Genomic DNA, 13,120 nt, shown 5'->3' on the forward strand with positions numbered 1-13,120 from the left:
CTCCCAAAGTGCTTGAATTACAGGCATGAGCCACTTCCCCCGGCCATATGAAATATACTTTCATATCATACTTATTTTATGTAAGATTTTGCCATGTCATTGAAAACCATTTTAAATAGAAACAGTGTAATTTATGTAACCATTTCCCTTCTTTGACTTGTTTTTTCACCTTTCTCACTATAATGTATAATGATGCTGTGAACATCCTGTTCGTACATTTTGGAGTACATCTCAGGTTATTTTCTCAGCATATATTCTTAGAGATAATATTTGCAAATAATGTGAACATTTTTAAAGCCCGTGACGTGTCTTGCACAATTGCTTTCTAAAAAGATTGTACTAGTTGACTCTTCCAGCCACTGCATGTGATAATGTCTCCTAGCACCATCTGCAGGACAGGAGACAGTATACCTAATGGTCACAGCTGAAGCAATGGAACCTGAGAAGTTTGGGTGGGCTGGCCTCTACCATTTTCTAGCTGTAGAACCTGAGGCAAGTTATTTAATTGTGAATCTCAGTTTCTCAGCTGTAAATGAGTTGACAGGACTAAATGAGGCAATGATAAATCACTTAGTACATTATTGGATATATAGTAAGACTTTATATTAGGTATAAGAATTATTGGTAGTAGGCCGGGTGCGGTGGCTCACGCCTGTAATCCCAGCACTTTGGGAGGCTGAGGTGGGTGGATCACGAGGTCAAGGGATCGAGACCATCCTAGCCAACATGGTGAAACCCTGTCTCTACTAAAAATACAAAAATTAGCTGGGTGTGGTGGCGCATGCCTGTAGTCCCAGCTACTCGGGAGGCTGAGGCAAGGAGAATCGCCTGAACCCAGGAGGCAGAGGTTACGGTGAGCCGAGATCGCGCCACTGCGCTCCAGCCTGGCGACAGAGCAAGACTCTGTCTCAAGAAAAAAAAAAGAATAATTATTGGTAGTAAAAAGATCTATTCTGCCATTCTAATGGACAAAATGATATCTCATATCATTTTATTTTGTATTTAAAAACCTTAAAATTAATAATAGTATTTACTTTTATATTATTACAAAAGCAGTCCTAGAAAGATTAGGAAATACTAATCAGCACAAGAGGGGAAAATTCATAATCTTTAAAATCTCAACTTTTTGCTATATTTGCATTGCACTTGCTTTTTAGAGGATGGCGTTATTTTATGGACAGCTTTCTTAATCTATTCCACAGTTATTGTTCCATTCTTTTTATGTTACTTTTCCTGTGTCAATATCAGTAATTAAATTTTCCTAGACAAACACTCATTTTATAGAGACTTCAAAATTATCTAGTATGGAGGTGTACATAGTATTCTCTTTAAAAGACATCTCATAATGGCAGGGCTATTTTCTCATAACTTGCATTTATGACCTGATGTTAGAGAGCAGGAGGGATTGAAATCTTCCTACCTTCTTTCAGATGGGCAGGTTTACTCTGTTTTAAGTGGCTTTGCATTTGTGGGCCAGGGAACATGTTTCTACATCCAGTTCCACTGGTCTTGAAGTCCTTGAAAATGCCTCCCAATTCTGGTGGTCACTTGCATGTGGCCCCCATCTTCAATATGCAATGCTTTCCTTTCTTCCCTACCTTCCACTGGCTTCTTCACCTCCACCCCCATGACTCACCTCCCACTACTTTTCTGGGAAGTTGGGAGACGCTGTCTCTAACTGTTAACCTGATTCTGTGTTTTACCAAAACCCAGAATATATCTTGAAAAGATATTTTAAAAAGGAAAGAAAAATGATATTTTTCTCTGTTCTCTTATCTAGGTTGACTGCATTTTACTATGATTAATACATAGGGAAATTTAAAAAATTAATCTTCTTAAGAATTTTACAGTTTACTGAAAAAAGAAGACACATATACACATAACTGTAATTCAATGAAGAAAGTGTGATGTGCTATAAGAGAAGATGCTAGGTGATATAGTTTGGCTATTTGTCCTTGCCCAAATCTCATGTTGATTTTTTTTTTTTTTGAGAGAGAGGGTTTCACTCTGTCTCCCAGGCTAGAGTGCAGTGACTGTGATCTTGGCTTACTGCAACTTCCATCTCCCAGGCTCAAGCCATCCTCCTACTTCAGCCTCCTGAGTAGCTGGGACTACAGGCACATGCCATGGTGACTGGCTAATTTTTGTATTTTTGTATTTTTTTTGTAAAGATGGGGTTTTGCCATGTTGCCCTGGCTTGTCTTGAACTCCTGAGTTCAGGTAATCCATGCACCTTGGCCTCCCAAGTGGGATGCCTCCCATATCATATGATATCATGATATGATAGTTCATGATATCAGTTATGATATCATAACCCAGGCAGTTCTCATGAGATCTGTTTGTTTAAAAGTGTGTGGCACCTCCTGCACCACCCACTTTCTCTCTTGCTCTTGCTCTACCATATGAAATCCTGCCTCCCTCTTCTACTTCTGCCATTAATGTAAGCTTCCTGAGGCCTCTTCAGAAGTAGATGCCAGTACCATGCTTCCTGTGCAGCTTGCAGAACTATGAGCCAATTAAGCCTCTTTTCTTATAAATTGCCCATTTTCAGACACTTCTTTATAGCAGTGCAAGAATGGCCTAACACAGAAAATTGGTACCAAAGAGTGGGACATTGCCATAAAGATATCTGAAAATGTGGAAGCAGCTTTGGAACTGAGTAATGGGCAGAGGCTGGAAAAGTTTGGAGGGCTCAGAAGAAGACACGAAGATGAGGGAAAGTTTGGAACTTCTTAGAGACTGGTTAAATGATTGTGACCAAAATGCTGATAGTGGTATGGACAGTGAAGTCCAGGCTGCCAAGGTCTCCGATGGAAATGAGGAACTTATTGGGAACTGGAGCAAAGGCCACATATGTTATGTCTTAGCAAAGAGCATGGCTGCATTGTGTCCATGCCCTAAGGATCTATGGAAGTTTGAACTAAAGGGTGATGATTTAGGGTGTCTGGCAGAAGAAAGTTCTAAGCATCAAAGTATTCAAGATGTGACCAGGCTGCTTCTAACAGTCTATGCTCAAATGTGGGAGCAAAGAAATGACTTAAAGTTGGAATTTATACTCAAAGGGATGCAGAACATAAAAGTTTGAAAAATTTGCAGCTTGGGCATGTGACAGAGGAAAAAAAAGCTTCTTCAGGAGAGGAATTTAAGCAGGTTAAGGAGCAACCACTTGCTAGAAATGTGCATAAATAAAAGGGAGCCAAATGTTAATATCCAAGACAATGTCCCTAAAGGCCTCGAAGGTGTTTCAGAGATCTTCTCAGCAGTCCCTCCCATTGTAGTTCTAGAGGCCTGGGAGGGAAGAATGGGTTTATGGGCCATGCCCAGTGATCCATTGCCCTGTGCAGCCTTGGGACACTGACTCCCACACCCCAGCCACTCCAGCTCCAGCTGGGGCTCAAAGGGGCCCAGGTACAGCTTGAGCTGCTACTTTGGAGGACACAAGCCATACAGTTTGGCAGCTTCCACATGGTGTTAAACCTGTTGTTGCATAGAGCACAAGAGTGAAGGGTTGTCAGCCTCCACCTAGATTTCAGAGGATGTGTGAGAAAGCCTGGATGTCCAGGCAGAAGCCTGCCGCAGGGTCAGAGCCCTCACAGAGAACCTCTGCTAGGGCAGTGCTGAGGGGATATGTGGGGTTGGAGTCCACACACAGGGTCTCCACTGGGGCATTGCCTAGTGGAGCTGTGGGAACGGGGCCACAGTCTTCCAAACCCCAGAATGGTAGATTCACTGGCAGCTTACTGGCTGTGCCTGGAAAAGTCACAGGCACTCAACTCCAACATGTGAGAGCAGCTGTGGGGGCTGCACCCTGCAAAGCCAAATGGGTGGTGTGGCCCAAGACCCTGGGAACCCATCCTTGCACCAGTGTGCATTGGATGCAGGATATGGAGTCAGAAGAGATTATTTTGGAGTTTTAAGATGTAATGACTACCTTGCTGATTTTGAACTTTCCATGGGACCTGTAACCCCTGTCTTCTGGCTGATTTCTCCCTTTTGAAACAGGAATATTTACCCAATGCCTGTACCTCCATCATATCTTGGAAATAACTAACTTATTTTTGATTTTAAGGGTCGCAGGTGGAAGAAACTTGTCATGTCTCAGATGAGACTTTGGACTTTTGAGTTAATGTTATAATGAGTTAAGACTTTGGGCAACTGTTGGGAAGGCCAACAGTTAATTGCATTTTGCAATGTGAGAAGGATATAAGATTTGCTAAGAATCAGGGGCAGAATGATATAGTTTGCATATTTGTCCTTGTCCAAATCTCATATTGAATTGTAATCCCCAATGCTGGAAGTGGGGCCTGGTGGGAGATGTTTGGGTCATGAGGGTGGATCCCTCATGGCTTAGTGCTGTCTTTATGATAGTGAGTTCTCACAAGATCTGGCTCCCACTGTACCATATTAGATGCTGGTCCCCCCTTCACCTTCTGCCGTGATTGCAAGCTTCCTGAGGCCTCCCCAGAAGCAGATGCCAGCACCATGCTTCCTGTACAGTCTGCAGAACTGTGAGCCAATTAATCCTCTTTTCTTATAAATTACCCAGTCTCATAGCAATGCAAGAATGACCTAATACATTAGGGGAATTTCAAGGGAGAGCTTATTTTCAACTGTAGAGATTAAGTTTTCATAAGAATTGTCATTTGTGCTAAACCTCAAATGATGGATTGGATATGACAAAGCTGTGCATGGGGCAGGAAGGGCATGCCAAGAAATAATAGCAGGTACTAGGTCCAGAGGTAGCAGTGAGTGCTGTAGGTGTGGGAGATATTTGATGGTTCTTCTGGGGAGGTGTGTGATGGTTCCTCTGGAAAAGTGTTTTGTGGTTCCTCTGGGGAAGTGTTTGGTGGCTCCTTGGGTAAGTGTTTGGTAGTTTCTCTGGAGAGGTTTGGTGGTTCCTCTGGGGAGGTGTTTGGTGGTTCTTCTGGAGAGGTGTTTGGTGGTTTCTCTGGAGAGTTGTTTGGTGGTTCCTCAGGAAAGGTGTTTGGTGGTTCCTCTGGGAGATGTTTGGTGGTTCCTCTGGGGAGGTTTTTTGTGGTTCCTTGGGGAGGGTTAGTGGGTCCTCTTGGAAGTGTTGGGTGGTTCTTCTGGGGAATGGTTTGGTGGTTCCTTGGGGAGGTTTGGTGGGTCCTCTGGAGAGGTGTCTGGTGGTTCCTCTGGAGAGGTATTTGGTGGTTCCTCTGGAGAAGTGTCTGGTGATTCCTCTGGGAAGGTGTTTGGTGGTTCCTCTGGAGAGGTTTTGGTGGTTCCCTGGGGAGGTTTAGTGGATCTTCTTGGAGGTGTTTGGTGGTTTCTCTGAGGAAGTGTTTGGTGGTTCCTTGGGGAGGTTTGGTGGTTCCTCTGGAGAGGTGCCTGGTGGTTCCTCTAGAGAGGTGTTTGGTGGTTCCTCTGGGGAGGTGTTTGGTGGTTCCTTGGGGGAGGTTGGGTGGTTCCTCTGGGGAGGTGGTTCCTTGGGGAGGTTTGGTGGTTCCTCTAGGGAGGTGTTTGGTGGTTGTTTGGGGGAGGTTTGGTGGTTCCTCTGGGGAGGTATTTGGTAGTTTATTTGGTAAGAATGTAGGAAGTATAAAGTACATGCTTATTATAAAATACCTTGATGCTAAGGAGGCTGGTTCCATTAAAGGTTTTGAGGGAAAGAAATGGAACTTTGTTCTAGAAAAATCAACGGAAAGGCATTCCCATGTTAGACCAGGGATGGGAGAGCCTGGAGCTGTATTCTATCATATAGGCTTGCCTGGAGCTTCCAGACAGGCAGTGACTGACTGAAGCTGGCTGGTGGTTTGCTTATTAAACATGTGGGAGTGAATTTTCTTTATTGTACAAAGAAACATTCTCTCTCTCTCCGTTTTCTTGAAATGCATGGCCCTCTCAATCCATCCCCTCACCCTTAGTTTTGAATAAAGACATGGATTTTAAAAGCTGACACTAATTGTACCCTTACTTTGTGCCAGACACTCTTCTAAGTGCTTCTAAATCTTTTTTCCTCAAAACCACTCCACAAGCTTTGTACTGTCCTTTAACAATGATGTTTTGAGGCACAGGGAGGTGAGTGAAGCTGGCTGAGGTCAAACCTGTGATCAGAATGGTGGCCCAAGGTTTGAACCCAGGCAGTGTCTGGCTCCAGAGCCCTTTGTTTTTCACCATTGCATGATGTGATTGAGGGTAGAAAAAATGCCCAGATTACAAGTTAATCAACTGAGCAAGCACAAGTTTAAAAGGCTGCTTACATTTGCCGTCAGTGTCCTGAACCAAGCTGGAGTTGGGGGGCTCATGGGAGGCTGGAGAAGTTATGCCCCAGCTGGGAGGCACCCTTGCCTCAGCTCTAGCTGGTGGCTGCCATGTAGGAAAACAGGCCACTGTCACCAAAAATTTCAAATTTTGAAAGAAGCTGGAAACCTAGATTTTCATGTGAAATCTCTTGATTGTTAAATGGTGGTTGAAATGAGTTTAAACATAATGATGTTATATAAGGTACAATTCGTGGGAAGTAATTAAGTGTTGTCATGAGTTGTGATTGATTCCTATGCCTCCCTCCAATTCATTGCCAATTCTCCTTTTCTTTCTTTAATTTGGCTTTAGCTGTCTTTTGTGCATTAGGATTTCAGTTAGACAAAGTGATAAGAACCATAACATTACATTGCTTATAAGGAATGACTGATGCTTGATTTCTTTGAACAGCAGAAGATGAATATTAGGAGTAGTTTTATATTAGCACACTGTATAATTGTAATTTTAAGGTACCATTATTAAACTATACAGTGTGAGGGAGTGGTGTGATTCAGAAAATTCTCTTAAAATTGTTATCTCAAATTAGAAAAAATAACCCCCTTAGGCATAGCCTTCAGCATTTTTCCAGTTTGGGACTGTATTAGTCCATTCTCTCACTGCTATAAAGAAATACCTGAAACTGGGCAATTTATAAAGAAAAGAGGTTTAATCGACTCATGGTTGTGCAAGCTGCACAGGTTCTGCTTCCCAGGAGGCCTCAGGAAACTTACAATGATGGTGGAAGGCAAAGGCTTCTGGAAGCAGCCATGTTTTACATGGCCAGAGCAGGAGGAAGAGAGTGAGGGGGGAGGTGCCACACACTTTTTAAACAATCAGATCTTGTGAGAATTCTATCACAAGAACAGCACCAAAAAGGGAAATCTGTTCCCATGATCCAATCACCTCCCACCAGACCCCGCCTTCAACATTGGATTACAATTTGACATGAGATTTGGTGGGGGGGACACAGATCCAAGCCATATCAGGGACTATGGTAATACCCTGCTCTTCATTCAAGTATCCCCTCACCCCTGCCTCTCTCCTCTGGCCTCCCCTTCCTTTTGGTCCAGGGCAGAGGGCATCTGGTGTTGGACATCTGGTCTCACTATCTCTTTCCATAGCAGAGAAGCAAAGGATTCTTTTTCCTCTTTTATTTTTTGGGTGGTGTTGCCAATGTACCTTAAACTTTCTATGTTTGTTCTGCAGGAGATTACAGGGTCCAGGTTGTGGGAGCTTTTTGTTGGAACACATAACATTTCCATCAATAAAGTTAGCTTCCTATAAAACAAACAAACAAACAAATAATCCATACTAAGATGGCCAAATAAGAGACATTTGTGGACTGGACTTGGCCTGCAGATCATCGATGATTATCCCTATGTGAGGGTCAGGGAGGCCAGTTCAGAGGCCACCATAGTGGCCCAGGCAGGGGGTAAGGAGGGCCTGGGCCTACATCCTGGCTGTGAGAAGTTAGGAGAGCTCTGCTGTATGTCAGGAACCTCCCTCTTTTTCTTAGCATAAAAGGAAAGGCAGGCATAATTATACTGGTTCCTTGTGAGATAAACCTTTTCTGACACCCTGGTATAGCTGAGAAAATCCTTTTTCCCCTGTCAGATGTCATGTTAACCCAACTGTTCAAAGCCCGGTCCAGGCTCACTGGAAGATGGACATGGAGAGAACGGAGACTGCACATTTATATTTAGCATCATGTTCAGAAGCACCAGTGAATGGGAGTTTGTATCAGTGATTGTATCTGCGGGATTTAAATTTATCATAGAGGTGATTGAGTGATGATACTCATCAGAGGCTAATACCATTGAAAGATTTTCATTACTTACATTTCCTAAAGAAGGGGTACAAGGAAGGGGCACACCATACCACGCAGAACCACATGATGCTATGGACTGAATGTTTGTGTCTTCCCCCAAATTCATATGGTGAAACTCTGATCTCCAAGGTGAAGGTATTTGGAAAGGTATTTGGTCTTTGGGGGATAATTTCGTCCTGAGAGTAGAGCCCTCATGATGGGTTTAGTGCCCTTATAACAAGAGACAAGAGAGAGCTTGCTTCTTTTCTCTTTTTCTCTCTCTCTCTACTGTGTGAAGATACAGCAAGAAGATATCCATCTGCAAACTAGGGAATGGGTCCTCACCAGACAGTAGATCTGCACCATGACCTTGAACTTCCCAGTCTCCAGAACTGTCAGAAATATGTTTTTGTTGTTTACGCCACCCAGCCTATGGTATTTTTGTCACGTAGTCCAAGTGGACTCAGACACAGGATTGTTGGTCAGCAGACAGAGAGGAGTGAGGGTGAAGCACAAGCCAGAGCCTCTATTGTGTTTTCTGCAGGAAAGGCAGGGCAGCTGGGAGCAACAGTTTAGGATTGGCTGCTTCCGATACTTCCAGTGGGTGTTAGGAATGAGGCTGTCCTTAGTTGTCTGGTACCTGGCTTTTGGTGGATTTTGGGCAGGGGGAATATTGACTTGACATGTGAGGTCAAGGAGGTGGTTGTTGGGTAAATAAAGGAGGTGGCTGTAGGGTATGGACTCAGGACACTGTTTGCATATGAAGGGTGTATAGTAAGGCTAGTTTACTATCTTGGAAATAACTTGGTCATGGGAGGGCAGTCTCTCCCTGACCAGCTGGGCCCTCCAAGATGTGAAAGTACTATAAAATATAGAAAATAAAAAATATTGGCCAGGCGCAGTGGCTCACACTTGTAATCCTACCACTTTTGGAGGCTGAGGTGGGCAGGTCGCTTGAGGCCAGGAGTTTGAGACCAGCCTGGCCAACATGGCAAAACCCCGTCTCTACTAAAAATACAAAAGTTAGCTGGGTCTGGTGGTGCATGCCTGTAATCCCAGCTACTTGAGAGGCTGAGGCAGGAGAATTGTTGAATCCAGGAGGTGGAGGTTGCAGTGAGCCAAGATTGCACCAGTGTACTCCAGCCTGGGCAACAGAGCAAGACTCTGTCTCAAAAAAAATATGATTAATATAGAGTTCCATCAGGATTTTTGCACTTCCAATAGAAGCATGAATTAGTTAAAGGGGTAACTTCTTTCTTTTAATAATTGTTTTCTTTTAAAAATGGACATTTAACAAGCAGCAGTGAAAAGGGCTAACTTTGAAAAGAGACCTAAGCATGTTGTCTATCTTGTAGGTCTTGCTTCATTTAGATGAGATAATGAGAATAGATGGGAGCTTGTGCAATTTGTAGTCAGCTTCATTTCCTGGTTCTCACACACCAGCCTGACATTGTTGTGTTTGGATTCACAACATGGCCAGGGGATGTTTACATCCCCACCCAGACAGCTGTGCTCATTGAAATAGAAGGAATGATGATGATGATGTTTATTTCCGGAATGGTAAAACACTGAAACCCTTGGTCTCTAAAAATAGGTCACTGTTTTACTTAGAGGTGAACTGGCATTGTTTACCTAAATGCAGAAGTGTCTGACAATGGTTCTCCAAAGTTAGTTGAAGTTGAAAAAGGTCTCATGTTACTTCGAAATTGTCAGAAATGGTAAGTCTTTGAAATTCTGCAGATTTTTATTCCTGGCATAATCAGAAAATTTGGAATCACAATTACAAGACTGTTTGCATGTATTTACTCTAAATTGGCCAAGTTTGGGAAATCATGAATGTAGCTGGTTCTTAAGAGTTCTGTAAATCAGAACTGCTTTGTTGATGCCTGAATGCTGACCCTGAAAAGTTTCTAAGGCCACCTCAACCCTAGACTTGACTGGCCCATTTAGGAATAAAACAAAGTGTGCAGAAGAGTCCACTTTACCAGTGACAGTCCTTTTCTTGTGATTCTAGGGAAGCCAGATAACTCCGTGGGATTGCCTTTAAAAACATTACAGAAATCTCCATTCTGCAAATCTAAAGATAAAACTTCATTTTCTGGACAAGCTGAGCTCTCATGCAAGAGTGCAAGGTTGGTGATTATTTGCATAACAGCAACACTGTTTTACTGTTTAATGGTCCCTGGACCTAGCATCAATGTCCCCAACCCCTATAGCTGTATTTCTCACACTGAATATATTGCCCTCACTATTCCAAGAATTTATATTGGAAGTATAATGAGAGAAGAATTTGACAGGCCTCAGGAAATTTAATATAAATGCAATAGTCCTTTTCGCCACCCACCTGCATTGATTATTAGTGGTTCTCCCCCTTCTAGTCCCTCTCATGTCTGAGCAGCCCATGCACTATTACCAGGTCAGTGTTCTGAGACCCATTTCTGCTCCATGAACTTGCAACAGGCTGGCATTTCAGACACTGAAAGATCTGCTCAGTCCTTTAATCTCCAGTGTCATGTTCCAGCACATCAAAACCTGAAGTGTCTCTGTGAAGTCGTCTCACCTTCTTTCTGGGTCTCCCAGTTCCATCCTTATCTGGAGTGTGCTGGATCAGTTGTCCACCCATGTAGACCTACAAGGCCCACTCAAGCCCACTGCTTCCATCAACCCTTTCTCAGCTGCTCCTGCTTTCCTCCCCATGAACCTTGCAATTTAGCAGTTACTTATTGTTTTATATTATTCTCTGAAGTATGGAAGTTTTTTCCCCCAATTCAAAGAGCTGGTTTCATCTGTGTTAGTCTATGTCAGAAAGAGTAGGAGCAGATTTCACCAAAGAGCAATGGCAGGGTGTTTCAGAGGTTCAGAGCTCAGGAAAGATTTGTAGGATATCTCTCCAGCTGCTTATACAGAGGCATTGCCTAGAGGGACTTTCCATGGCTCAGAGTCAAACCCTCAATCTTGCGGCTCAGAAGCTTAATTTTATTCATTTGTTCTCTCAGCAGGTTCAGTCTCAGAAGGGCAGACTGATAGTAACCGAGCTCATTTGTAAACTGAGCAACCAAGCCCATTTTTAAGATCCAGAACCACTGAAGAAACTCAAGCAGTGCTCTTGGCTCTTGGCTGGTGCACTCTCCCTCTGGGGGCCTACAGGAGGTCCCAATTATCATTAGTGGTTGCTTGGTAAGTTAAAAAATCTGCATGTTTTATGCCCTTGAACTATAATCAGCTGGATGCACCTATCGCCTCATAGGTCGTGCTCAGTGCAGTCACCCTTTCCCCTTGATGTGCTGGATGGTCATTACCATAGTCTTGTGGCTGGTTGACCAGCTGTGCTACGTCCCCACTCAACACTGCAAATGATTGACATATTCATGGAACTATTCTGACTCTTAAGGTGACTTGGCCTATTTTTCCAGGCACTGATTTTACATTTTGTCTTTCCAAGCTCAATCTTGCTTCTTTTATTTTAAGATGAGGGTGGCTTCCAGACGCTTCTGAGTACTGACAACAGTGTGCTCTGCTGCCAAGGCATCCTGCCTCCCTATGGAGAACATGGAGTAGTCATTTAATACCTGCCACCCAAGGGACTGGATGGAAGAAGGGCAGGCTTCAGAGGATTTATACTCTGAAGACAGTTATGTTTGATCTGAAAATGAAAAAGTGGTGAGTATTTCTTAGGTTGTCAGTCAATCCTAAACTATTTGAGTTGAAAAGGGGACCTATAATAATGTTCCCTCCCTGGCTATTTTATTGTGCTGGGAATCTCCTCTTTATGCTCTAAGCCAAATGTTCTAGATCATGGGTCAAGAATGAAAGAGCGCCAGCCACCACCTCTTGGACTATTGCATCCGTGCTCGGCTCTCAGGGGAAGGCTTTGCAGAAATGTCTGCAGTAAAAGAAACACATGACTTTCAGCAGTTGACCTGGAAGTGGTTAGCAGTTTCTTTAAAGGAGTGAGAAAGAGAGACTTGTGGGTTCAAGCCTCAGTCCCTGGGCTATGAAGATGGAACTAATGTAACCTCTTTGGCTAGAGATCATGGCAGCAAGGTCTCTGCAGGAGAGGTAGCACTCTGCTCTCTTTTCTTGTTGTTGTTTCAAACAGGACATGACCTCCAGTAATTTAAAGGCTGTTTTGATTTCTTCTTCCTTGAGACAGCTCATCCTGCCTCTAGCTGGTTGCCTGTGAGGAGGAAGAGAGAGGAAGGAAAATAACGAAAGAGGGAAGGAAGTTCCTCCCCCACATTGAGTGACCCGGCTCCGGCCCCAGGACATTCAGGGATTTATTTCAGCATGTTCTCCCCACCCCCACCTCCTTTTCCATTTCCCCTTACTCAGCCTCTCCAGTTCATCACAGCTGGCCACGCAATCTCCCACCTGCAGCCTGGGCCCAGCCTCTTTCCCAGACCAATCTGGGCTTGAGGCAGGAAGCAATTAAGCAGACCTATCAAGTCCCTCCTTACTTCCAGACATCCTCATGGATCTGCTTGCTAACCAAGGATGCATGTCCCTCTGCTAATGCTTGAGCTGCTGCATTGCACTGGGGATGGCAACAAGCCCTCCTTGTCCCCCTGCCTCCTGTCTGCTGGGACAGAGCACCTGCAGCTGAATTCTCCAGCCAGAGCCTGCCCCGTGCAGTGTGTTCTGGTTTCTGAATGCAGCATTCTGCTTTGGGATGACCTCAGAGAATTCTGAATCCAGGAAACTTCTTGGTCCTGCAGGCTTTAGCTGTCCTCTCAACTATCCATGGTATCCCTATTTTTTGACACGGATAATCGACATTTTCTCAGTCTTGTGTAGAGTATTATGCAAATACAGCTTCTCTAGTTCTTTTCCAACCAAAATGCTCCCTGTAAGTTCTTCCTATATTGAAATTCTGCAGCCACTACTGCCAGTGCCCTTCTGACTGGGACTTGTCTCATGGTGTCCTTGTGGATGTCCTTAAACCTCAGCCCTGATTGCTTTCCCAGATGCTACTGGCCTGCTTGCCAGGGCTTCTGCTGTAGTGGACCCTGCTTTCCCATTGCTGGGCTCTGCCCACTGCTGTGATTGCTC

General features: G+C 44.0%; 1 long non-coding RNA gene across 1 annotated transcript; it reads right to left on the reverse strand.

Moving 5' to 3' along the window:
• Positions 1 to 11,986: 11,986 nt before the first annotated feature.
• Positions 11,987 to 12,684, reverse strand: LOC129524316 (uncharacterized). The gene is made up of 2 exons (XR_008668090.2): positions 12,529 to 12,684; positions 11,987 to 12,248 (listed from the first exon to the last, which is right to left on the reverse strand). It is a non-coding gene; the product is annotated as an uncharacterized lncRNA (long non-coding RNA).
• Between the last annotated feature and the right edge of the window lie 436 nt (positions 12,685 to 13,120).

Source organism: Gorilla gorilla, chromosome 7 (genome assembly GCF_029281585.2).
Source record: "Gorilla gorilla gorilla isolate KB3781 chromosome 7, NHGRI_mGorGor1-v2.1_pri, whole genome shotgun sequence".
Taxonomy (NCBI): domain Eukaryota; kingdom Metazoa; phylum Chordata; class Mammalia; order Primates; family Hominidae; genus Gorilla; species Gorilla gorilla.